This window comes from Hylobates moloch, unplaced genomic scaffold, assembly GCF_009828535.3.
Source record: "Hylobates moloch isolate HMO894 unplaced genomic scaffold, HMol_V3 SCAFFOLD_3, whole genome shotgun sequence".
In the NCBI taxonomy this organism is placed as follows: domain Eukaryota; kingdom Metazoa; phylum Chordata; class Mammalia; order Primates; family Hylobatidae; genus Hylobates; species Hylobates moloch.
Genome location: NW_026652278.1, coordinates 96,156,237 through 96,181,542, shown reverse-complemented (window position 1 = coordinate 96,181,542; position 25,306 = coordinate 96,156,237).

Below are 25,306 nucleotides of genomic sequence, written 5' to 3'. Positions count from 1 at the left end.
TGGAGTGCCTGTGAAGATCACCTGGGGTCATTTAAAAAATTCCTGATGCCCAGCACACCCCTGACAAATTAAATCAGAAGATCTGAGGGTGAGATTCAGGCAAGAGGACTTCTTACAGCTCCCCAAGTGATTTCATTGTTCAGCCAAGGTTGATAACTACTCGTTTAGAAGATTGGTAATCCTAACTCTGGTACGTGAGAACTATCTGAGGAGCTTTAAAAATAAATACAGAAGCCAGAGTCTTAGGACAATTAAAATAGAAATCCCTGGGGGTTAGTCCCAGACATGGTGTCTTTCAAAGCTCCCCAGATGATTCTAATGTGTAGCCAGATTTGTGGACCCTCAGGTTTAATGATCTTCAAGAATCCTTGATCTAAGGTTCTAAGCTTGTCCAAATGCACTTGTAGAGCTATAAGCACGTATACCACCTTCTCAGGAAGGTGGCCGCTCCAATGCTGTCTAACTCTGAAGAATGAAATGATTATTCCCACCCAAACATCCATCTTCTCTGGGTTTACAATCCCCTATTTACAGTCCGTAAAAAGGTCACTCTAGACTTGACCTCAGTCTCATTTTGACACACACAGCACGCCAGCGTTCTTAACCATTTTGGTTACACAGACCCTTTTAGAAACTTCATGAAAATTGTAAGTCATCTCATAAGGAGGATCTTACAAGCACATCAAATTGAGCATACAATTTTCATGGATCCCTAAACTCCTGATACAAAGTTAATTCTATTTCACTATAATATAAAAGTCAAAAACTTCCATAACCCAGAAAAACAGAATTTGCAACATAGTAGACATAGACCAGAGTGAAAGTTCTAATCCTGGTTCCACAACTCACCAGTCAACATTTAGGAGTCACTGAATCACTTGATGCCTCAGTTTACTCATATGCCCAATTAAGAATTATCATGCACCACATAATGTTTTGGTCAACTACAGATCACATATGATGATGGTTTCATAAGATAATACTGTGTTTTTACTGTACGTTTGTCACTGTGTTTATACAAATACTTACATTATATTACTATTGCCTATGGTATTGAGTATAGTAACCTGCTGTACAGATCTATAGCCTAGGAGCAATAGGCTATACCATACAGCATAGGCGTGTTGCAGGCTCTACCACCTTGGTTTGTGTAAGTACACTCTGTGATGTTTGCGCACAACGAAATCGCCTAATGACACAATGCTCAGAGTATGTCTCCATCATTAAGAGATACACGACTACCTACTCTATCAATGTTGCCTATTCCAGAAACAAAGTGAAATTAATAATATAAAATTGGTTTGATCAATTTATTCATTACATTGTCATTGAAAGTAGGAGAACTAGACCAGGAGGCACTGGTGTGGCCCTGGAGTAGGTGTAACTGTTTGTGCATGTGTCTTCCTTACCTTCCATTCTCATAAAGAATTAGCACATTCCCCACATACACCCTGGCCAGACTGTGTCTTTGGGACTGCAGCACTAAGGTGTGTTTTTGTTTGTTAACTTATTCCCAGTGCCTGTGTTGACCAAGAGGCTTTAGGAATAAAGGTACATAAAGGTCTTAGAGCCTGGATGAGCCTGTGGTCAAGAGATGGCATGCAATGTCCTTGAATTTGGAGTGTGACTCGCACTCTGCCTGTAGGGAAAAAAAAGAGAGATCAGACTGTTACTGTGTCTACGTAGAAAGGGAAGACATAAGAGACTCCATTTTGAAAAAGACCTATACTTTAAACAATTGCTTTGCTGAGATGTTGTTAATTTGTAGCTTTGCCCCAGCCACTTTGACCCAGTCACTTTGACCCAACCTGGAGCTCACAAAAACATGTGTTGTATGAAATCAAGGTTTAAGGGATCTAGGGCTGTGCAGGACATGCCTTGTTAAGAAAATGTTTACAAGCAGTATACTTGGTAAAAGTCATCGCCATTCTCTTGTCTCAATAAACCAGGGGCACAATGCACTGTAGCAAGCCGCAGGGACCTCTGCCCTTGAAAGCGGGGTATTGTCCAAGGTTTCTCCCCATGTGATAGCCTGAAATATGGCCTTGTGGGATGACAAAGACCTGACTGTCCCCCAGCCCGACACCCGTAAAGGGTCTGTGCTGAGGTGGATTAGTAAAAGAGGAAAGCCTCTTGCAGTTGAGATAGAGGAAGGCCACTGTCTCCTGCCTGCCCCTGGGAACTGAATGTCTCGGTATAAAACTCGATTGTACATTTGTTCAGTTCTGAGATAGGAGAAAAACTGCCCTATGGTGGGAGGTGAGACATGTTTGCAGCAATGCGCTTTGTTATTCTTTACTCCACTGAGATGTTTGGGTGGAGAGAAACATAAATCTGGCTTACGTGCACGTCCAGTCATAGTACTTTCCCTTGAACTTAATTATGACATAGATTCTTTTGCTCACATGTTTTTTGCTGACCTTCTCCTTATTATCACCCTGCTCTCCTACTACATTCCTTTTTACTGAAATAATGAAAATAATAATGAATAAAAACTGAGGAACTCAGAGGCCGGTGCCGGTACAGGTCCTTGGTGTGCTGAGTGCTGGTACCCTGGGCCCACTGTTGTTTCTCTATACTTTGTCTCTGTGTCTTATTTCTTTTCTCAGTCTCTCGTCCCACCCGACTAGAAATACCCACAGGTGTGGAGGGGCAGGCCACCCCTTCACTGCCCTTGGGAGCAAGGGCAGAACCCATGAACTCAACACGCACCAGTTCTGGTCCTTGGTGGGGAAAGGCTGAAACTGGAACCAGGTGTCTGAGAAGCAATCTCCCAGACTTCATAGTAGCTGCCAGATTGGCCACAGGGTTGGCAGAAACCATCCTACCGGTGAGTGCCAGGTGGTTTGGAGCGAGAAGGGAGCATAGCCTGGATTGCTTGAGGCCAGGAGTTCGAGACCAGCCTGGGCAATACATGAGACCCTGTCTCTACTTTTTTAAAATAAAAAGTATTAAGAAATATGAGGAGAAAGGAATCATATTTCATAGTTAACCAACAGGTTGAAGTTGCAGTGCTTTTAGTTATCTCAATGTAGATTGTACTGCATGTGCTATCTTCAGATTTGAAGGTCATCCCAGTACAAGAACTGAAGATGTTCAACTAATTTAGCTGAAGTGATAACAGCTCTGAGGCAAGTAGAGTGTAAGTCTAGGTTACTGGATCAAGGGATAGCTGACCATGTAGCCCAAGAGCTCCCTGCAAGCCACTGGGGCAAGTCTCAGAGTCCAAACGTCGAAGAACCTGGAGTCTGATGTCCAAGGGCAGGAGGAGCGGCAGCAAGCATCTGGCCTGGGAAGAAGAAGGAGAGCCAGAAGACTCAGCAAACTGCTTATCCCACCTTCTTCCACCTGGTTTGTTCTAGCCACGCTGGCAGCCGATTGGCTGGTGCCCACCCATATTGACGGTGGGTTTTCCTTTCCCAGTCCACCCACTCAAATGTCAGTCTCCTCTGGCAACCCCCTCACAGACACACCCAGAAACAATACCAGCTATTTAGGCATCCCTCAATGTCATGAACATACAAAAAGGAAAGTTTTGTGATACTCTGGGAGACTCAGGGTAGGGAGTGGTTTAGTGATATTTTGGGATCATGAAAGGTCTGTTCAGTTTCTGTGTTCCATGGGAGTGGTTCTGAGCTGTTTGATTTAGTCAAACTCTTTTAACAATCTTATACCCAAGTCACTCTCTATCCTCATCCACAACTCCCACATGCAAGCCATGCATACGTCTACAGGTGTCACATGGATATATTTTGTTATTTTCTTTCTCATTTCAGAAGAATATATTAACAGCATCCTTTTTCATCTTAATGTATTTTGTATTCATATTTGTAAATTACCATACTCATGTTGGTAATTTTGGCTAAGACAGCATACTTTTGAGGGCTGATATATACATTATTTTGATGATATTGGGAATCTATGAATAAGACATGCATCTATCTAGTCATGTTTAGAGGACTTGCCTGCACCATTTATACAGCAATTAATTATGAGTAGTCCACAGTATCATTTTTAAAATCTGATTTCCTCTGAATTCTATCTGGAAGAAACTCTCCAAAACTTGTGAAATATGAATGGTATTGCCTCGAGTCTCCAGAATTTTTGTAAGCTTGTCTCTTTTTTGTTCAATTTCTTTGGTCTATTCTGCAGTTCCCAGGATGGGGGAATGTCATTTGGAGTGTGGCTCGCACTCTGCCCATGAACTCACCATGCACCAGTTCTGGTCCTTGGTGGTGACATTTTAATGAAAATCCTACCATTTAACATGCACTGAACTCAGTTCTTGGAAGCCAGGTCATGCATTTTCTAGAACTGCGAAAATTGCTTGGTGCTTTTCCATGGTTAGCAATCACTTAGCGTTAATACTTTAATAGTAATTGTGTTTCCATGTGGGTAGATGCAACATTTTAATGAAATCTCCAGATTGTAAGGAAAGGGCATCTAAAGTCCAAGGAAAATATATTTAACAATATTTTAAAGGAGAAGAGAAGAAGAGATTTTGTTAGCTTTCCCTTTATTGAAATAACCACAAGATGGCATCAGTTTTCTATTTTTAAAGAAATATGGTAGTGGCCGGGCGCGGTGGCTCACGCCTGTAATCCCAGCACTTTGGGAGGCCGAGGCGGGCGGATCACGAGGTCAGGAAATCCAGACCATCCTAACATGGTGAAACCCCGTCTCTACTAAAAATACAAAAAAATTAGCCAGGCGTGGTGGCGGGCGCCTGTGGTCCCAGCTACTCGGGAGGCTGAGGCAGGAGAATGGCGTGAACCCGAGAGGCGGAGCTTGCAGTGAGCAGAGATCGCGCCACTGCACTCCAGCCTAGGCGACAGAGCGAGACTGCGTCCCCCCCCAAAAAAAAAACAACAACAACAACAACAACAACAAAATATATATATATATGTATGGTAAATTGGACTGAGGATTTCTTTTGTCTTTCATCTTTGCATGTTCCGAGTCCTAGTTACAGCTGCCTCTTGAGTTTATCATTCATGAGCCATAAACCTAGTAGCAGCTGGATCACATTTAAAGTCGATAGATGGAGTAACCAATTTTGAAATTCCATTCCTTGGACCACATCCACATTAAGGAGAGAATAGCTCAGCTGCTCTCCTAAGCATTTTAGATGAAATGTCAGAGTTGGGGGGTTATACAACGGAGCAAGTCTAAACCCAGGCCCTCTCCCTGCCCATATCTATGATATTTCTTTCCCTCCTTCCTTCCTTCTTTCCTTCCTTCCTTCCTTCCTTCCTTCTTTCCTTCCTTCCTTCCTTTTCTCTCTTTCTCTCTCTCTCTTTCTCCTCCCTCCCTCCCTACTTCCTTCCTTTCTTCCTTCCTCTCTTTCTCTTTCTTTCTTTCTTTCTTCTTTCTCTTTATTTCTTTCTCTTTTTCTTTCTTTCCTCCCTTCCTGAAATGTCAAGAGTTGGGGGGTTATACAACAGAGCAAGTCTAAACCCAGGCCCTCTCACTGCCCATATCTATGATATTTTCTTCCTTCCTTTCTTTCTTGCTTTCTTGCTTTCTTTCTCTTTCTTTCTTTCTTTTCTTTCTTTCTTTCCTTCCTTCCTTCTTTGCTCCCTCCCTCTCTCCCTTCTTTCCTTCTTTCTCTTTCTTATGTCTCTTCCTCTCTTTCCCTCTCTCTCCTTTCTTCCTTCCTTCTTTCACAGGGTTGTACTCTGTCACACAAGCTGGAGTGCAGTGTCATGATCATGGCTCATTGCAGCCTCCAACTCCTGAGCTCAAGTGATCCTCCTGCCTCAGCCTTCCAAGTAGCTGGGACTAAAGGTGCATGCCACTACACCTGGCTAGTTTAAAAAAAAAAAAAAAAAAGAGTTTTAGAGATGTGGTCATGCCATGTGGTTCAGGCAGGTCTCAAACTCCTGGACTCAAGCCAACCTGCCACCCTGACCTCCCAAAGTGCTGCTATTACAGACCCCAGCCACTGTGCCTGGCCTGAGGGTATTTCTTTATTACACATCAGCAGATATTTTTTTACCTCCTTAAAGCACAGCAATTAAATGTCTACAATTACTCAACAAATCAGTCACTACAAAGTACTAAGTTCTATAGTAAAACATGTATGTGTTTCAGGATCTGGTTTAATCTACTCTCCTAATTCTAGATGATCTATTCTGATTATTTTATTTCAGTAATTCAGATATCCAGATTGCTAATGCTTGTGTGGGTTTAGTAGGTCGATTGAAAAAGACTACCATTCATTACCCTCCTTTCAGTTTTTCTGTATCATTCTATAGAAGGAATTCAGCTTTTAGGAAATAAAATCAGGCCAAATGTTCTATGAGCTCCTCTGCTATCTTTGAGTTACTGTGCAACCCTTTCCTGTTTGTTTCAGAGCGCTAGACTCTGCTACGGGTACAGCTGTAACATGACCTAGAAGCGATATGGCTTATTTTAAAGTAGAATGATTTCTAAAACTACTGAATTTTCTTGATTATATTTTATATTTACTTATGATTTTATTATATTATTGTCAGAAAATGGTTTATTTAATGTCAGTTCTTTGGAATTTGTTGAGATATCTTTTCTGGTCTAATATATGTAAATCTATATGTACTTGAAAATAGTATTTACTCCTTTGTGTACAAGATCCTTTCTCCATGAATGTGCTGCACATTTCTATATCTTTTATCTGCTTTTCCCATCAATTTCTGAGTGAGAGAGATGTAAAATCTTTTACCATAATTGCGAATTTGTTAATTTATCTTTGTAATTCTGTTTGTTTCCATTATATTCTAGGATATTTTTATGATCTTCTTGGAAATTTGTCCTTTTCTCAGTATCAAATGTCTCTCTTTACCTGATTAATTTTTTTTTTTTTTTTTTTGAGACGGAGTCTCGCTCTGTCATCCAGGCTGGAGTGCAGTGGCACAATCTCGGCTCACTGCAAGCTCCGCCTCCTGGGTTCAGGCCATTCTCCTGCCTCAGCCTCCGGAGTAGCTGGGACTACAGGCGCCCGCCACTGCGCCCAACTAATTTTTTGTATTTTTAGTAGAGACGGGGTTTCACCGTGGTCTCGATCTCCTGACCTCGTGATCCACCCGCCTCGGCCTCCCAAAGTGCTGGGATTACAAGCGTGAGCCCCCGCGCCCGGCCCTGATTAAATATTTAGTACTTAAAAATATCACTATATCAGCACCATTTATTACTTCTGGTGTTTTTTCTATGCCTTTATTTTTAAACATTTAGTATTGGTTTGTTTTAGGTATGTCTCTTATAGCAGGATTTAAAAAAATTTTTAAAACACCTAATTTTAAAGTTTGTCTCCTAATCGGTGTTTTATACCCATTTGAACTTTTTGAGACAGGGTTTTGCTGTTGTTCAGCCTGGAGTGCAGTGGTACTATCATAGCTTACTGCAGCCTTGACCTCTCAGGCTCAAACAATCTTCTCACCTCAGCTTCCCCTGTAGCTGGAACTACAGATGTAAAATTTATTTTTGTTTATTTTTTGTTTTTGTAGAGACAGGATCTCACTATCTTGCCCAGGCTGGTCTTGAACTTGGGCTCAAGCGATCCCCCTGCCTCGGCCTCCCAAAGTGCTGGGATTACAGGCATGGGCCACTGCGCCCAGCCTATGATTTATTTTTGGATTTATTTCTATTATCCTATTTTGTGTTGTCTACCATGACTTTATCCCCACCTACTTTTTCTGTTATTATTCTTTGCCCCTTTTGCTGGATTAGGGTGGTTTTCTTTATTTCTGTGATTTGCTTAAAAAGTTACTCTTGAATTTTTAACATATATGTCAGCTTCATATTTCTCTAACAAATTCTAAATATAGTTAGTAAATTCTATTCTAAAATGAACAAAAATATTTATAATATTTTTAGTTTTTGCTGGAACACCTAACTTCCATGTTACTGTTATATGGAATTTTAATTCCACTTTGATTTTGAAACACTACATGAAAGTTACTGTGTTTATTTTTTTCAGTATTAATACTTAATTTAGTTCAGCAATATGTTTTTGAATTGATTTGCTCACCATTGCATTTCCTTCCCTCCTTGAATCAGTTTTGTTGCTGGTGCCCATTCTTCAGTAGCTTCTTTGCAAATGTCAGTGAGGCAGAAACTCTTGTTTTTTTTAAATGTCTGGATATGTGTTTAATTATCTTTTTTCTTCAGTGGTAGTTTATTATATGTAGAAGTTTAGGTTCAGAGTTCTTTACTTTGGGTACATTGAAGATAATTTCCCCAAGATCTTTTAGCATTCATTTTTGCTTATTTTTGTGAGTGCTCTGCTACCCACATGATAGCCATTTCTTTACAGTTAATCTGTCATTTAAATTTTTAAATTTTGAACTTTTGTGGATACATAGTAGGTGTATATATTTATGGAGTACATGAGATATTTTCATACAGGCATATAATGTGTAATAATTATATGAGGGTAAATGGGTTATCCATCACCTCAAGCATTTTTCCTTTCTTTGTGTTACAAACAGTCCAATTATGCTCTTTTATTTTAAAATGTATAATAAATTGACTGTAGGCACCCTGTTTTGCTGTCAAATACTAGATCTTATTTATTCTACATACCTATATTTTTGTACCCATTAACCATCCCCATTCCCACCCCCCACCCCTACTACCCTTCCTAGCCTCTGGTAATCAAAATTCTACCCTCTATGAGTTCAGTTGTTTTAACTTCTAGCTCTCACAAATATGTGAGAACATGTGAAGTTTCTCTTTCTGTGCCTGGCTTATTTCGCTTAACACAATGTCTTCCAGTTCCATCCATGTTGTTGCAAATGACAGGATCTCATTCTTTTTTATGGCCAAATAGTACTCCATTTTGTATATTCACTGCATTTTCTTTATCCATTCATCTTTTGATGGAGACTTAGGTTAATTCCAAATCTTGGCTCTTGTGAGTAGTGCTTCAATAAACATGCAAATGCATATATCTCTTCAATATATCAATTTCCTTTTTTTTGTGTATATACCCAGCAGTGGGATTTCTGAATCATATGGTAACTCTATTTTTAGTTTTTTGAGGAACTTCCAACTGTTCTGCATAGTACTAATTTACATTCCCACCAACAGTGTACAAGGATTCCCTTTTCTCCACAGCCTTGCCAGCATTTGCTATTGTCTGTGTTTTGGATGTATGCCATTTTAACTAAGGTGAGATGATATATCAGTGTAGTTTTGATTTACATTTCTCTGATGATTGATGATATTGAGAACCATTTTATAAACCTGTTTGCCATTTGTATGTCTTCTTTTGAGGAATGTCTCTTGAGATATTTTGCCGATTTTCTAATCAGATGATTAGATTTTTCTGATTAAGTTGATTGAGCTCCTCATATATATTCTTGTTATTAGTCTCTTGTAAGACGGATAGTTTGCAAATATTTGCTCCCATTTTTTGGGTTACCTCTTCTCTTTGTTTCCATTGCCATGCAGAAGCTTTTTACTTGATGTGGTCCCATCTGTCCATTTTTGCTTTGGTTGCTTGTGATTGGGGGGTATTACTCAAGAAATCTTTGCTCAGTCCAATGCCCTAGAGAGTTTCCCCAAAGTTTTCTTTTAGTGGTTTCATAGTTTGAGGTCTTAGATTTATGTCTTTAATCTATTTTGATTTGATTTTTGAATCTGGCAAGAGATGGGGGTTTAGTTTCATTTTTCTGCATATGGATATCCAGTTTTCCAAGCAGTATTTATTGAAGAAACTGTCCTTTCCCCAGTGTATGTTCTTGGCACCTTTGTGAAAAATAGTTCAATGTAGATGTATGGATTTGTTTCTGGGTTCTTTATTCTGTTCTATTCGTCTGCATCTGTTTTTATGCAAGCACTATGCTGTTTTGGCTACTATAGCTCTCTGTAATTGAATTCGAAGTCAGGTAATGTGATCCCTCCAGTTTTTGTTGTTGTTGTTGTTGTTTATATCCCACCCCCCCACCCCCCCACCCGCCACACCCGGGATAGCTTTGGCTATTCTGGTCTTCTGTGGTTCCATATAAATTTTAGGATTGTTTTCTCTATTTCTGTGAAGAATGTAATTAGTTATTTTGATATGGATTGCATTGACTCTGTAGATTGCTTTGGGTATTATGGACAGTTTAACAATATTGTTTCTTCCAATCAATGAACATGGACTATCTTTCCATTTTTTTGTGTCCCCTTCAATTTTTTTCATTAATGTTTTATAGTTTTCATTGTAGAGATCTTTCACTTTTTTGGTTAATTCCTAGGCATTTTATTTTATTCATAGCTATTATAAATGGGATTACTTTTTATTTTATTTCTTTTTCAGATTGTTTGTTGTTGGCATATAGACATGCTACTGCTTTTTGTATGTTGATGTTGTATCCTGAAACTTTACTGAATTTGTTTTTCAGTTCTAATAGTTTTTTGGTGGAGTTTTTAGGTTTTTCCAAATATAACATTATATCATCTACAAAGATAATTTGACTTCCTCCTTTCCAATTTGGATGTCCTTTATTTATTTCTCTTGCCTGATTGCTCTACCTAGGACTTCCAGTACCAGTAATCTGTCCTTTATTAAATGAAGGCTTTACGATTTTTCTCTGTGTTCTGGATGCTCTGATGTTTCACTGTGACCTTTCCATTTCTAATTTTTAACTAATGTATTAAGTTGAGCCTACAAGTTCAAGGCTGCAGTGAGCTATGATTGCACTACTTGCATTCCACCCTGGAAAACAGAGCAAGACCTTGTCTCTTAAAAAAAAAGAAAAAAGAAAAGTAGTTGTCTATGGCTCCCTAAAAATAGCTTCAAAATGCTTGGAGTTTTCTGTGTGACGGAATGGTTTTGTTATACTAATTAGATGACTCACTTTGGGCCATTAGATAGCTTTAGGATGGGAACTGCCCTCCAAAAAGACCAGGAATAGGATTAGAGGGTTAGAACTTTCAGCCACTTGCCCTCTAGGGAGGGAAAGTTTGGAGATTGAGTTCAGTTATGTGACCAAAGATTTAATCAATCATGCCTAAGTAATAAAACTCCAATAAAACTCTGTTCATGGAGACTTGGGGGAGCTTCCTGGCCGGAGAATACATCAATGTGCTGAGAGGGTGTCATAGCTTGACTGTATGGGGAGAAGCTCTTGTCCTGGACTCTCCCAGACTTTGCCCTATGTGTGTCCTTTAAAATAAAACTGTAATAATAAGTATAGCATTTTCTTGAGTTCTTTGAGTCATTCTAGTACGTTATCAAACCTGAGGAGATAGTGAGAACCCTGAATTTGTAGCCAGTTTGTCAGAAATGTGAGGGGCTGGGGACCCTACTTGTAACTGTATTTTAAAACCTGTAGAGTTTGATGCTAAGTCTGGGTGGTTTGTGTTAGAATTGAATTCTAGTTCACTCCTGTCTTAGTCCATTTTGTGCTATTATAACAATACCACAGACTGAGCAATTTATAGTGAACACAGATTTATTGGTTCATGGGTCTGGTGGCTGGGAAGTCCAAGATTATATACCTTGCACATAAACTTTTTTCAATAGTTTTACATTCAGGATGCCTAATTACTTTTAAATTATACATTTCTTGCATAAGTTCCCTTTTATAACTTTTTTTCGTGACTTTTACAGACAATTCCTTGGCATGCCTCAGCTTTCTGACTTGTTGCGAACATCCCTTTCTTTAAACAACCAGTTAATTTATTTTAGGATAAGAATTGACCATATAACATTCCTTTTTACATAAATTCTTCCCCCCCCTTTTTTTTTCTCAAAGATGGTAACCATTCTTTTCCAAAGCGAACTTCCTTCATGTCTGTGGACTAGACTGTCTAAGGCCACAAGATTAGAAGTTAGGATAATACATGTTACACTGTTAACTTTTAGCAAATTCACTTTGTAAGTTTGGGATTTCAATTATTTTTTGCTATTAATAAGACTTTGTTCAGTCCATATTAACTTAGAATTGGTATAGATGGCTCTTCCCTGATTCTGTAAGCACTTTAAGGCTTGGCTGAGTGCAAACAGCTCGTAAGTTTGAGCAGACCAATTATTAGGCAGTTTTCCTGACTTGGCTTCTACAAGAGTTTCCTTATCACTTACTGAATACCCATTGTGTCTTTTTCCCTCAGTCACCTGGGAGGAACCATCTATCGTCCTGTCCTGAAGGGAGTTCCTCCTAGGTTTGGTTGGACCTTTGTATGGTAATTAAGATTTAGATTTCCCCGTTAGGAAACCTGCTGGGTTAAGGGAATTTTCAGTGGTTAATGTTACGATGACTTTTTCTAACAGAATAGCCTTATACTTTAAGGTTCGTGAGTCTTGAGTCTTGAGTCTTAAGCTACCTTTTTGCTTTTTTTTTTTTTTTTTTTTGACTTAGGATAGTTCTGACCTGATGAGGTGTGCTCACAATGAGGTTTCCTCTAAAAGCTATTTTTCTACTTTTTCTGTTAGCAAAGCAGTTGCCACTACAGATTGAATGCATTTGGGCCATTCACTGGTTACTGGGTTAAGGATTTCTTTTTTTTTTTTTTTTGGGTTAAGGATTTTTGATTAGGAGGGCTACGGGTTGTCAGTGGCCTCAGTGCTTTCAGGCTACGCCCTTGTTCACACTGACAACAAGGTGGCATTGGAGTATTATAGGGTCATGGAGAAGACCTTCAATTATCAATTATAGGTTTTAAATTTACCCTGGCTTTTAAAGGAATAGGATACACTGTCTTCTCTTTATTACTTCTATCTCTCTCTTTCTTTCTTTCTTTGACTTTCTGTCTCTCTCTCTTTGACTCCCTCTTTGTCTCTCTGTCTCTTCCTCTCTCTGCCTCTCTGTCTCTCTCTCTCTCTTTGATTCCTCTTTGTCTTTCTGTCTCTTCCTCTCTCTCTCTCTGCCTCTTTCTCTCTTTCCTCTCTCTCCCTTGTCCCTCTCTTCTCTCTCTCTCTCCCCTCTCTCTCTCCCTCTGTCTCTCTCTCTCTTTCTGTTTCCTCTCTGCTGGTCTTTCCCTGCCTCTGCCAGCCACTTATGCTGCTGTTCTCCACTCTCCTTCCCCTTCCCCTAGGGTAAGGACCGGCGGGAGAGGAGCTACTCTTTCTTCCCTCGAGAAGAAAGGAAAACGGGGATTCTGAATATTTTTCTTGCTACCAGAGGTTTATGTGAGGTTCAACCCCCTCCGTGGGGATTTCTCACCTCTTTTTGAGGTTCAACCCCCATCCCCCGTGGGGATTTCTCACTTCTTTTTAACCTCCAAGACATCCCGACTAAGGAGTACTTCACCAGCCCCCGCTGCCTTCTTTCCCTAGTCCAGACTAAGGAATACTTTACCGCCCCTGTGGTTTCTCTTTCCTTGGTATGTCCTAATTAAGGAATGCTTTACCACCTTGTGGTTTTTTCCTTAGTCGCGACCACCAAGGAAATACTTCACCGGCTCCTGCAGCTTCTCCTTCCTTGATCTGTGCACAGAGTCGTCGCTGCAGTATGTGAGGATCCTTTAAGCTAGGTTGCTGGCCAGTTTCTTTCCACGTTGCTGAGAGCTCAGGTTATTTCTGGCACTGGGTGGGTCCTGATTTCTCACCCCTGAGGCCATCACAAGCGGGCAGGGTGCGCCTCCTCAGGAGAGAGAACCAGAGACCACCCCTGGAAGGGAACTTGATCATGGGCGAGCCCCCAAATTGTTATAAATAAAGTTTCGGTGCCGCAAAAGAAATAGCATTCGAATATAAAATTTTCTTTTTAATTATCAGCAAGGCAAGTTACTTCTATAGAAGGGTGCACCTTTACAGATGGAGCAATGGTGAGCAGCACACTTGGACAAGGGAGGGGAAGGGGCTCTTATCCCTGACGAACGTGGCCCCTGCTGCTGTGTTGTTCCCCTATTGGCTAGGGTTAGACTGCACAGGCTAAACTAATTTTGATTGGCTAATTTAAAGAGAATGATGGGGTGGTGAGTGGTTTGGCAGGAAAAATGGTTATGACAGAGCAGGTAATCGGAATGAGTCAGGGTGGTGCAGGTAATCGGAATGAGTCAGGGTGGAGCAGGTAGTCCGAATGAGTCAGGGTGGAGCAGGTAATCCGAATGAGTCAGGGTAGAGCAGGTAATCAAAAAAGGTTGCTTTACAAGGAAGTTAAGTTTAAAAGTAGAAGGCAAAGAATTGAACATACTGACATTGATTCTTTGAAGAGAAATTTAGAACTCATATCCAACAAGTCCATTAGATTGGAGTGCTAAAAAATGGGTCCCATGTGGCCTGCATGGTGGCGTGGATTTGTAGTCCTAGCTCCTCAGGAGGCTGAGCCTGGGAGTTTGGGGCTGTGGTAAGCTATTATTATGCCACTGCACTCCAGCTTGGGTGAGACCCTGTCTCTGAAAAAAAAATACACACACACACAGACATGTAATTTATTACATGATCTGATGGATAAAAGGCTTAAAAATTGGAACTATAAAGAGCAAAACATGAGTTTTCTCTTTGCCCTAGACCACTCCTCCTTTCAATTTTCACTCTTTTCCTGAACTTTCCTATTTTCACACTGTTCCTCAATAGTGACCATTGTTAGCTATTTAGTGTGAATCCTTCCCAAACTCTGTTTGTCAGTATAGCCACACACACACACACACACGCACACACACGTGCACCCACAGTGCATCTGGATCACAATATGTTTATATATATTAATATATATGATTATGATTGTCAGTTTTACACATCAACTTGGCTAGGGTACAGTTTCCATTGTTCAATCAACACTAACTTAGGTGTGTTGCTGTAAAAGCATTTTTGTAGATGTGATTAAAATCTATATTCTGTTGACTTTGAGTAAGGGAGATGATCCTAGATAATCTGGATGGGCCTGAATCAATCATTTGAAAGTTCTTAAGAGCAGAGCTGAGTCTTCCCTGAAGAAAAAGCAATTCTGCCTGTGGATAGCAGCATCAGTTCGTGCCTGATAGTTCCAGACTTCTCTCCCTGATGGCCTGCCCTCTGGTTCTCAGGCTGCCTAGCCAGCCTGAAAATTGCATACACATATTCCTTGCAATAAGTCTCTTAATATGTATTTCCTAATGGTTTTGTTTCTTTAGTTGAACCATGACTGATATATATATATATATTTCTGTAGCTTGCTTTTTCACTAACAATGTATCTCAGAGATGGCATATTTAACTGCTGCGTAAAGTTACAAAATGTCACACAAATAAGGATATAGCATAGCTCATCTAATCATTCTGTTATTGGTGGATATTTGTTTATCCCAATTTAAAAAATGGTGGTGAAATACACATAACATAAAATTTACAATCTCAACCATCTGTAAGTGTACTGTCCAGTGGCATAATGTTGTACAACCATCACCACCATCCATCTCCAGACCACTCATCTTGCAAAACAGAAACCTTGTATCTCTTAAACCACTCACCATTCCTCCCTGCCCCCAGCCCCCATCTAACCATCATTCTCCTGTCTATCTCTATGATTTTGACTACTCAAAATAAATATCTCAGATAAGTGGAATCATACAGTATTTGTCCTTTTGTGATTGGCTTATTTCATCTAGCATGACATCCTCAAAGTTCACCCATGTTTTAGCCTATGTCAGAATTTCCTTCCTTTATAAGGCTGAATGACATTCTATTGTACCACATTTTGCATATCCCTCAAACATTGACGGACCCTTGGGTTGCCTCCACGTTTTAGCTGTTGTGAGTAATGCTGCTGTTAACATGGGTGTATAAAGCTCATGGCTTTCATGAGACCCCACTGCCCATCCTTGACTTAAGGGTTTGGTCAGGGGAGAGCAGAGCAGATTCTTTGGTGCCTATTCTGCTGGTACTGTAAAAAGGAGAGCTGCATGACATAAGCCCTATTTTTTCTTAACATTTTCATTGTATGGAATTTGTATGTACAGTAAGAGTTGGAATAAGCCAGGGCTTATATGCTTTAATGAAACTGAAAGAATCTCAGTCCAGAAAGGCTGCTAAGTTACTTGCATAGGTGTTGCTTTATTCTGTGGGGCCAGTGGCTCTTTTGGTGACATACCATGTAGCAGCTGGAAAACATTAATTACCATTTTCGGTACCTGTCAAAAATGTTATATAATCATTACCTGAATTATATGTATGTACATATATGATTTTATATATGTATGTGTGTATATACACACACACATATGGATATTGTAGTAAATCACAGTTGTGAACCCCAAAAATCTGAGACAGGTCTCAGTTAATTTAAAAAGTATACTTTGCCAGGGTTGAGAATGCACGCCTGTGACACAGTCTCACGAGGTCCTAATAACATGTGCCCAAGGTGCTCAGAGCACAGTTTGATTTTACACATTTTAGGGAGACATGAGGCATCAATCAACTTAGGTAAGATGAACATTGATTTGGTCTGGAAGGGCGGGACAAATCGAAGTGGGAGGGGGCTTCCAGGTCATAGGTAAGTAAGAGACAAATGGTTGCATTCTTTTGAGTTTCTAATGAGCCTCTCCAAGGGAGGCAATCAGATATGCATTTATCTCAGTGAGCAGAGGGGTGACTTTGGATAGAATGGGAGGCAGGTTTGCCCTAAGCAGTTCCCAGTTTGACTTTTCCCTTTAGCTTAGTGATTTGGGGGCCCAAGATATTTTCCTTTCACACAGTAAAGAAAATATTCATAATAAAGTGAACTATTGGTGTGAAATGAAGTAGACTTTAAAACTAAAATAAATATGAGTTGGATCTTGAGCTGAGTAGCAAGTTTAAGTTAAAAGCCATACAGAAATAAATAACAGCAATTTGATTTTGCTTTCTTTAATTGTCATGCAACAGCTTTGTATATTTTAGTATCTAAAAAGCACAGGCTATATCTTAGACTTCACAGGCCACTTCTGAGAGCTGGTGGCAATTTATCATAAACACAAACTGATTAGCCAGTAAGAATATTCTGAAGTATTCAGTCTGGTTATATTGTTGCAGCTAAGCTGCAAGATCTCCATTTTTGACGGTTGTTTTTAGTATGAAAATAATCTTTGTCATATTTTCAGGACTTTAAAAAATTTGTGAATTACTGTTGACATTTTTTAACATCAGAGCAAAATAGATTTTTTTTTTACCTAAAACTGAGGAGGTTACATAAAAGAGTTTAAATGGTTTATTACTGTTGATTGGGATCTGTTATTCCTTCTTTACTTCTCTATTTTTTCCCCCTCTTTATTTTTAACAAAGAAAGTTCCACAACACTGGGGGCTTTATTTTGGTCTATTTTTATGCCATGGGTAATAGAGTATGCTTCTTGGTTTGCTAAATGTACTTTCTTTTGACTATTCAGTAGAAATACCTGTCTTGAGTCTATAACCTGTTGATGTAAAAAACAAACAAACAAACCCCAGACTGTAAAATATTTTAAAGAGGTTTATTCTATGCCAATATGAGTGGCCGTGGCCCAGGGAACAGACTTGAGAGCTTCTGAGAAAGAGTGCCCAGGCAGTTGGGTTACAGTTTGGTTTTATACATTTTAGGGAGATGGGAATTGCAGGTAAAATACTAAATTAATACATGGAAAGTCTATATTCGTTCAGCCTAAAGAGGTGGGATATCTTGAAGTGGGCAGTGAGGTGGGGATGAGGTGGGGTGGGATTACAGGTCCTAGGTAGATTCAAAGATTTTCTGGTTGGCAATTGGTTGAAAAAGTTAAGCTTTGTCCAAAGATTTGAAGTCAGCAGAAAAAAATGCTTGAGTTAAGATAAGGTGGCTTATGGAGACCAAAGATCTTGTTTTGAAGATGAAGTCTCATAGGTAGCAGCCTTCAGAGAGAATGCATGGTAAATGTCTTTTTTTTCAGATCTTAAAATCTATCAGACTCTTAGTTAATCTCTCCTAGATCCAGGAAACGCTTGGAAAGGGAGGGCCTGGCTGCATTCATGGAGATTCTCTACAGATGCAAATTTCCCCCACAAAAGACAGCTTTGCGAGCAATTTCAAAATATGTCAAATAAATATATTTTGGGGTAAAATACTTTGATTTCTCTCAGGGTCTGCCATTTATCATGCAATGCTATGCCAGAGTCAGGTTGGAATTTGATATCTTATTGCCACAAAGAGTCTATTTTTTTAGTCTTGTGATCTCTATTTTAATGTTGATGCTTGTTGGTTCTGCCTAAACTCCAAAATGGAGGAGACATAATCAGGTATGTCCAAACTCTCTTCCTGTCATAGCAGGAATTCAATCTTTCAGATTTCTCTGGGGTCTTCTTGGCCAAGAAGGGATCCATTTTGTCAGCTGGAGGGTGCTTAGGAGTTTATTTTTGGTTTACAAACCTATTAAACTTTCAGTGGCCATCAGAGAAATGTCCTCATCCTCATTGCTATCTTCTTATAATATTTACAGTACCACCAGATTATTAATTTACTTAAGGTAATTAGAACTCTATCAGATAAAAGTGAAAGGAAATCTTTTTTAAATAAAAGCACTTTCAAAAGTAATTGATTAAATATATATTGTGGAGTCTTACAAAACAACTTAGCTTCTGGAAGGTCAGGGGTATAGCTGGGCCTTGGGAACACCTGGAACCAAGCCTTGAGTTCCCTCAAGAGTCTCATGGTTTATCCATTTTTCTGCCTGCCCTGGCTTCCTTTTCTTTGAAAACAGAGGAATTTTTCTCCAAAAGTCTGCTAGTAGACTTGAGTTTGAATGATAAGAGTTTCTTGATTCCAGTTCTAAAATTCTAGGAAAAGGACACTGATTGGCTTAGCATGGGCCATGTGCCTGCCTATAGACCAATTAAGTAATACAAGGAAATGAATACGACAGTAACAATATCTTGGCTCCGGTGACCACTCCTGGTGGTCAGTCAGTTGTATCCTGGAAGTAGAGTCATAGTGTTGCAGAATATTGCTCCTTAGTTCAGCTAAAACTGGGTTCTTGTCACATAACCAGGAAAATTTAGGCATGCACACACACTGAAGGGTGAGTAGAACAGGATTTTATTGGGTGAAAAGAGAAAAAAAGAAAAAAAAACTCAGCAAAGCAAAATGGAGTCCTGCTAAGAGGCCCCCCACCTCACAGATTGAATCCCAGGCCACCGCACAGGAACTGAAGAGTCCAGGCTCCTCCCACTGCCTGTGGCTCCCCCCCACCTTTTCCCAAGTGCTCATGTTGGCATGCTCAGACAAGGCCCTGGGCAAGTTCCCTCATCTGCATAAAAGTATCTAATGTAAACACTTGTGGGGCAGGTCGGAGATTCTCCAGGGACCCTGTATTAGGGTTCTCTAGAGACAGAACTCATGGAATATATATATATATCTATAGGGGAGTTTAGTAAGTATTAACTCACATGATCACAAGGTCCTGCAATAGGCCATCTGCAGGCTGAAGAGCAAGGAGAGCCAGTCCAAGTTCCAAAACTGAAGAATTCAGAGTCCTGTGTTTGAAGGCAGGAAGCATCCAGCATGGGAGAAAGATGTAGGCTGAGAGGCTAGGCCAGTCTGTCTTTTCACATTTTTCTGCCTGCTTATATTCTAGCCACACTGGCAGCTGACTAGATGGTACCCACCCAGATTAAGGGTGGGTCTGCCTTTCCCAGCCCACTGACTCAAATGTTAATCTCCTTTGGGAACACCCTCACAGACACACCCAGGATCAATACTTTGTATCCAGTCAAGTTGACACTCAGTATTAACAATCACAGACCCCTTAACCATCAAGCATGTGTGAGATTACCCAAATTACTTCATTTTTCTGTGCCTCCATTCCTTCATCTGTAAAATGGGATTAAATTGTTCCCCTTTCATAGAGTTGTTTGAGGATTTTATGAGAAAATGCAGCATTCTTTGTAATAGTGCAAACCTGGAACCTGGAAACAATATAATAGAAACACTCATTACTGTCTTAGGCTGTTTATGCATTGCTATAAAGAAATATCTGAGACTGGATAATTTATTAAGAAAAGAGGTTTAATTGGTTTATAGTTCTGCAGGCTATACAGGAAGCATAACACAGGCATCTGCTTCTGGGGAGGCCTCAGGAGGCTTACAATTGTGGTAGAAGGTAAAGGGGGAGCAGGTATCTCACATGGTGGGAACAGGAGGGACAGAGAGAGAGAGAGAGACAGAGAGAAAGAGAGAGAGAGAGAGAGAGAAAGAGGTGCCATGCTTTCAAATAGCCAGATCTTGCAAGAAGTCACTCACTATTGCAAGGATAGCACCAAGAGGACGATGCTAAACTGCTCATGAGAAATCCACCCCCCATGAGAAATCCACCCCCACAATCCGATCATCTCCCATCAGGCCCCACCTCTGATACTGAGGATTACAATTCAACATGAGATTTGGGTGGGAACACACATCCAAACCATGTCAATTACCAAGGGACAAGTTAAAGAAGCTGGTGGACTCAAGCAGTTGACCGCTATGCAGACAAAATATATGTCCCCAGCAGAGGGCAGGCTTCCACCTACAACACCACAACAGGTGATCATTTTCCCCGTTCCCTCTAGTTTGCAAAGGTTGACGGCAGAGCTCAACCTGGAGTGCAGAGCCTGAGACAGAGGGACCATGCGCCCTGTGTCCTAATGGGAAGGGACTCTTCTTGAGTAGAAATGTGGTTACGGAGGTTTGCTTTCTCCTATAGAGGAAAGATGAGCAAAAACAGGGAGATGGAGACCTGGTAAAGAGAGGGTGCAGAAGTGGCTAAGTGGGGTGATGGTGGTGAGGAGATTTGTTGGTGAACTACAGCCTGTAGGCCAAATCCAGCCCACCGCCTAATTTTGCATGGCCCAGGAGTAAAGAATGATTTTTTACATTAAAATGATTGAGAAATAAATTTTTTAAAAGAACAATATTTCATGACTTGTGACATTATATAAAATTCAAATGTCAGTATCCATAAATAAAGCTTTATTGGAAGATGCCAGACTCATGCACTTATGTATTGTCTAGGGCTGTTTTCCCCTGTGCAGAGTTGAAGAGTTTGGCAGAGACCATATGGATCCCAAAGCCTAAAGTATTTACTATGTGATCCTTTACCAAAAAAGCTTGCTAACCCCTGCCTTATAGTGTAATGTATGATTTTTTTGAAGAGTTAAACAAATTTAACATTTGCTGAGCTCTCAATCTTGCCCAGCATGGCTATGGGCTCTTCTCATGTATGTAATATAATTCTGTGAACAATCCTATAAGGCAGGTACCATTATTATCTTCATTTCACAAATGAGAAAATTGAGACACCTCAGTAATTTTCTCAAAGTCAGACCATTAGTGAGTAGAAAAGCTGGGATATGAACCTAGGCTGTCCAGTTCCAGAGCAATAATGTGTAATATCTAGTTTCATTTTCTGGCTTGTTATGTGATGTAATTCCTGCCAGTTATTTCTCAAAATGTCAGTATCGCTATGCAAACCATCACTTACTTGATCAATCTTGCTGTGGAGAAAGGGATTGGGCTGTGCCTACACTTGGGGCACAGTGGGAGAGGACGCAATGGGAGGGGACAGTAGCCTGGAGGAGTGGCACCAATTTACTCTTGGATTTTGCGTTTGATGGCATCACAGAATGGAGGAAATCATTGCACCCGCATGTGTGTGTGGTACATACATAGCAAATGTATAGAAGGTTTCACCCCAAACTGCAAATACTCTTTGCTCTTGAGGACTGAAACAGATAATGTAGAATTGGGAGATGTCTACATTTTAATCCTATGTTGTTTAAAATTTTAAGTGAAGTGAAATTTTAATGCTATTTTTAGAAACCCATATAATATGGTGAAAAGAACTCTCTGGCCTGGTTTTCCCTTTTGGGAGGCAAATCGGCTTAACTCTCCTTTAAGTGTTTTAGATATTGAGAAGAGATAGATTATTTAATAATCAATTTCCCCAGGATGGTGCCCAGAGGGAAAGAAGATTATCCAGCCACCAAGAAATGCCCAGATCCTCTATTTCAGATGAACCTGACTTAATCAGGAGTGGAAGGCACCCTTTCATCTTTTCAGAGTTACACAGGCGCCCTGGGTTTCCTGTTGACATGAAGATGTTCATGTGCCCCAGTCCCAGCTGGTCCCATGTGACTGTCCTGTGGCTTGTTAGGAACCGGTCCATACAGCAGGAGGTGAGCAGCAGGCGAACCAGGATTACTGCCTGAGCCCCACCTCCTGTCAGATCAGCCGTGGCATTAGATTCTCATAGGAGCGCAAATGCTATTGTGAACTGCATGTTCCAGAGATCTAGGTTGCACACTCCTTATGATAATCTAATACCTAATGATCTGAGATGGAACAATTTCATCCCCAAACCATCCCCCTAACCCGCCCCTGTTCGTGGAAAAATTGTGTTGCATGAAACCGGTCCCTGGTGCCAAAAAAGATGGGGACCACTGCAGTATACCTTTCATGCCAAGGCCAGGCCCAGCCAGTGGCAGAGCCCAGAAGGGGGGCCTAGGACCTGGCCATTTCTGCCTATTTCCTCTAAGGGTCAAATTCTGCCCTGGGGCTCCCTGGCGGCTGGTCAGACCTTCTCAGAGCTGCCCCTCACTCAGAGGCTCTTTCCTCCCCATTCTCCCTCCTTCCCCTCTCCTTTCCTAGGGGTCAGCCTTGCAGCACCCTCCCAAAACCCTCCCTGCCTCCTGCTGCCACTGTTCTTATCCCCAAAAAATGTTCCTCCCAATAAATATCTTGCACGTCTAGCTCTGTCTTGACGCCTGCTTCCCGAGGACCCCAAATGACACGTGCTTCCCATCTATCTGTACGATGGTTTTTTTTCACTTTTTGAAAATTATGTTTTGCCAGAAAGTCAAAGATAATCATCTGTATCAGTTTAGCCTGCATATCTAGCATAGCATTTACACTAATATTTGCAGAATGGATGAATAAGAAAAAGTCTATTTTGCTTTCAGAGGCCACATGCACAACCAGAACCTGCAGTCTTGGTTGGGTTGGAACCCAGAGCTGAAGACAAACCAGGCCATGTTGCTGACTGTGCTTCAAAGCAACTGGAAATGCCTGGAAATCCCCTTACACTCTGAGCTGCTTGGGTGTCTTGCTTTTGAAAGTGTCCGTGTCTCCTACATGACCTAGTTTCTCCTCACTGAGTCCCTACCAGGGCAGAAAAGGGCAGGCATGTGACAGAACATGAAGTAACTGCCCTAGGCAGAAGAGGTGCTGTGGCCTGCCAGGGCTGAGAGGCAGCCCCAGGCTGGGGGGCGAGGTCCTGGCACTGTGGTCCAACCCTCTGGACACTGCCATTGAGGCCCTGCGGCTGAGTTACTCTCCAGGCCAGGTGTGGGTAGAGGAGGGCAGTCGTGGTCACAGCCACAGGCTGAGTGGGAAGGGAGCTGGTTTCTTCAGGCTCTTGGAAAATCGGGGAGGAACTGGTATGCTAATTCGGAAATTCTCTCATAGCCTTGACAGGTACAAAATCTCTGAAAACCGGTATTTAAAATTATATTTCTAATCATGCCATTTTCTCTGCTTGGTAATTCAGGAAGTTGAATAGATGATTATGAATCATCCCCAAGTGTGGCTAATTAAATATTTGATCAATAGAATTTAGTGCTTTTCATCTGCAGAGAGCTTTCCTGACATTAACTAATTGAGCCAAAGAAAGATATCACCTTCATTCTATGGATGGCAGAGCTGGCAAAGGGAAGAGGTTTAAAGAAGCTACAAAATAAAATAAAAATTAAAAAGCGAGTGCATGCAGGCGGAGGGAAGCCTGGCTAAGAGGAACTGTGGTCTGCAGACTCCCATCTTGGGCACGTTCATGTCACTGCACAATTTATCACTGCTTGCATCAGGGCAATGGGAACATTCCCAGGTCAGCCCATTGTAGAGTTCAGGTTCCTTGAACTGGAAACAAATGAGCCGGATGGAGCTGGAGTTGGCGCCTGGGGTCTTTAGGGGAAGGTCTTGGCCCAGTCCAGTGCCTAAGAGCAGAGGCTTCCTCTGCGGATCCTGACTGCGAGTCTGGAGGCGGCGCCGGAGTTGGAGCCTTGGCTTCTGCGGTGAGCAACAGCGCCACCTGCTGGTCACAACCTTCCCTCAGCGCGGCTGCCCACCGCCAGATGCAAAGATTTCTCCTTTGTCGCTTCCGTGTTTCCTTCCCTGGCCAGTCCCTGCATTTCCTTTCCTGGCTTCTCCAGCTGGAGGGAGGCAGCTGACAGGTTGTAGCAAACGTGATAGAAATCTGTTAGAGAGACATTCGGATATTCACAGCAAATATCTCCCCCTAACCCTATCACCCCTGGATAAAATTAGTGTTAATGAGAAAAGGTCTCATTCCCAGGCCAGTCTCGTTCCTCAGCTTCCACTGGAATGGGTCTCTTACCAGCGATGGGAGGATGAGGAAGAACTGAATGTCGGAGACCCTCCTCTCGGGGCTGCCTGCGAGGATGTGATGAAATCATGCAGAGAAAGCAGCCGGTTCTGGCGGGGCCTGCGATTCTTCTCCCGCCCTTACCTAAGGCTCTCCCTAAAGCAAGAGGTGACCTCGGGCCTCACTTTACCTCCATTATTCAACAATAATCAGGTACAGGGGAATGCGGACAGCCACATCTGGGTGCCGTCCTTAAAGAGCCTCGCCACACCCAGCTCTGTTATCTTAGCCGAGTCCCGTAACTTTCGTATGCCTTGGTCTTTTGTTTATGACATGACCAATCTATCTCCCAGGGCCATTCAAATATTTTTTTAAAAGTCAAAATCTAAAAAAATTAATACTTTAAAATAGCAAGATAAGATTCCAAAACTTTCCATATGTTCAGTGCAACAGAACAATTTCACTTTCCTGAGGAGCTTATAAGATCAGAGCAGCATTTGGTAGAGCTGCCTCATGGTCACTGATATCTACCAAGAAACGGCATTACTGTGTAGGAAACCCAAGTCTGCCATTTTCCACATACCATATTGTTTGCTGGAGATTTCAGAAATATCTTTGCATGAAGATCGGACGAGAGGAGAATGTAACAGAGTCAGCACCTCTAATGGTTTCAACATCAAGGTCCAAGATAGAAGTGCTAGCACAGGGCACAGGATACTATGACACCAGCCCCAGCCCTGGAAACACCCCGGGTCCCATGAGAAAGGGACGCACTAGGCCTGGGGATCCTGTGGACCAGAGGATCAGTCGCAGGTGCTGTTGCTGGGTCACCCCCACATCTGAAGAGCCCCTTAGCCGGGGTCCCCTGGCCAGTCCATGTCCAAGTCCACCTTCCTTCTGTGCACCCTCACCTCAGCCTCGAGGCCCTACTTGCTATGCCCTTATCCTGCCTGTGCCACACGTGGGAGACTGGGTGTGCCTCTCCTCTCCCTCTCCTCCTTCCAGATCTTCTCTTTGGAGCTGATGGCTGAAGAACTGATGTCCAGTTGCAGTGAGAAATCCTGCGAATCCTTCAAGGCTGATTCAGAG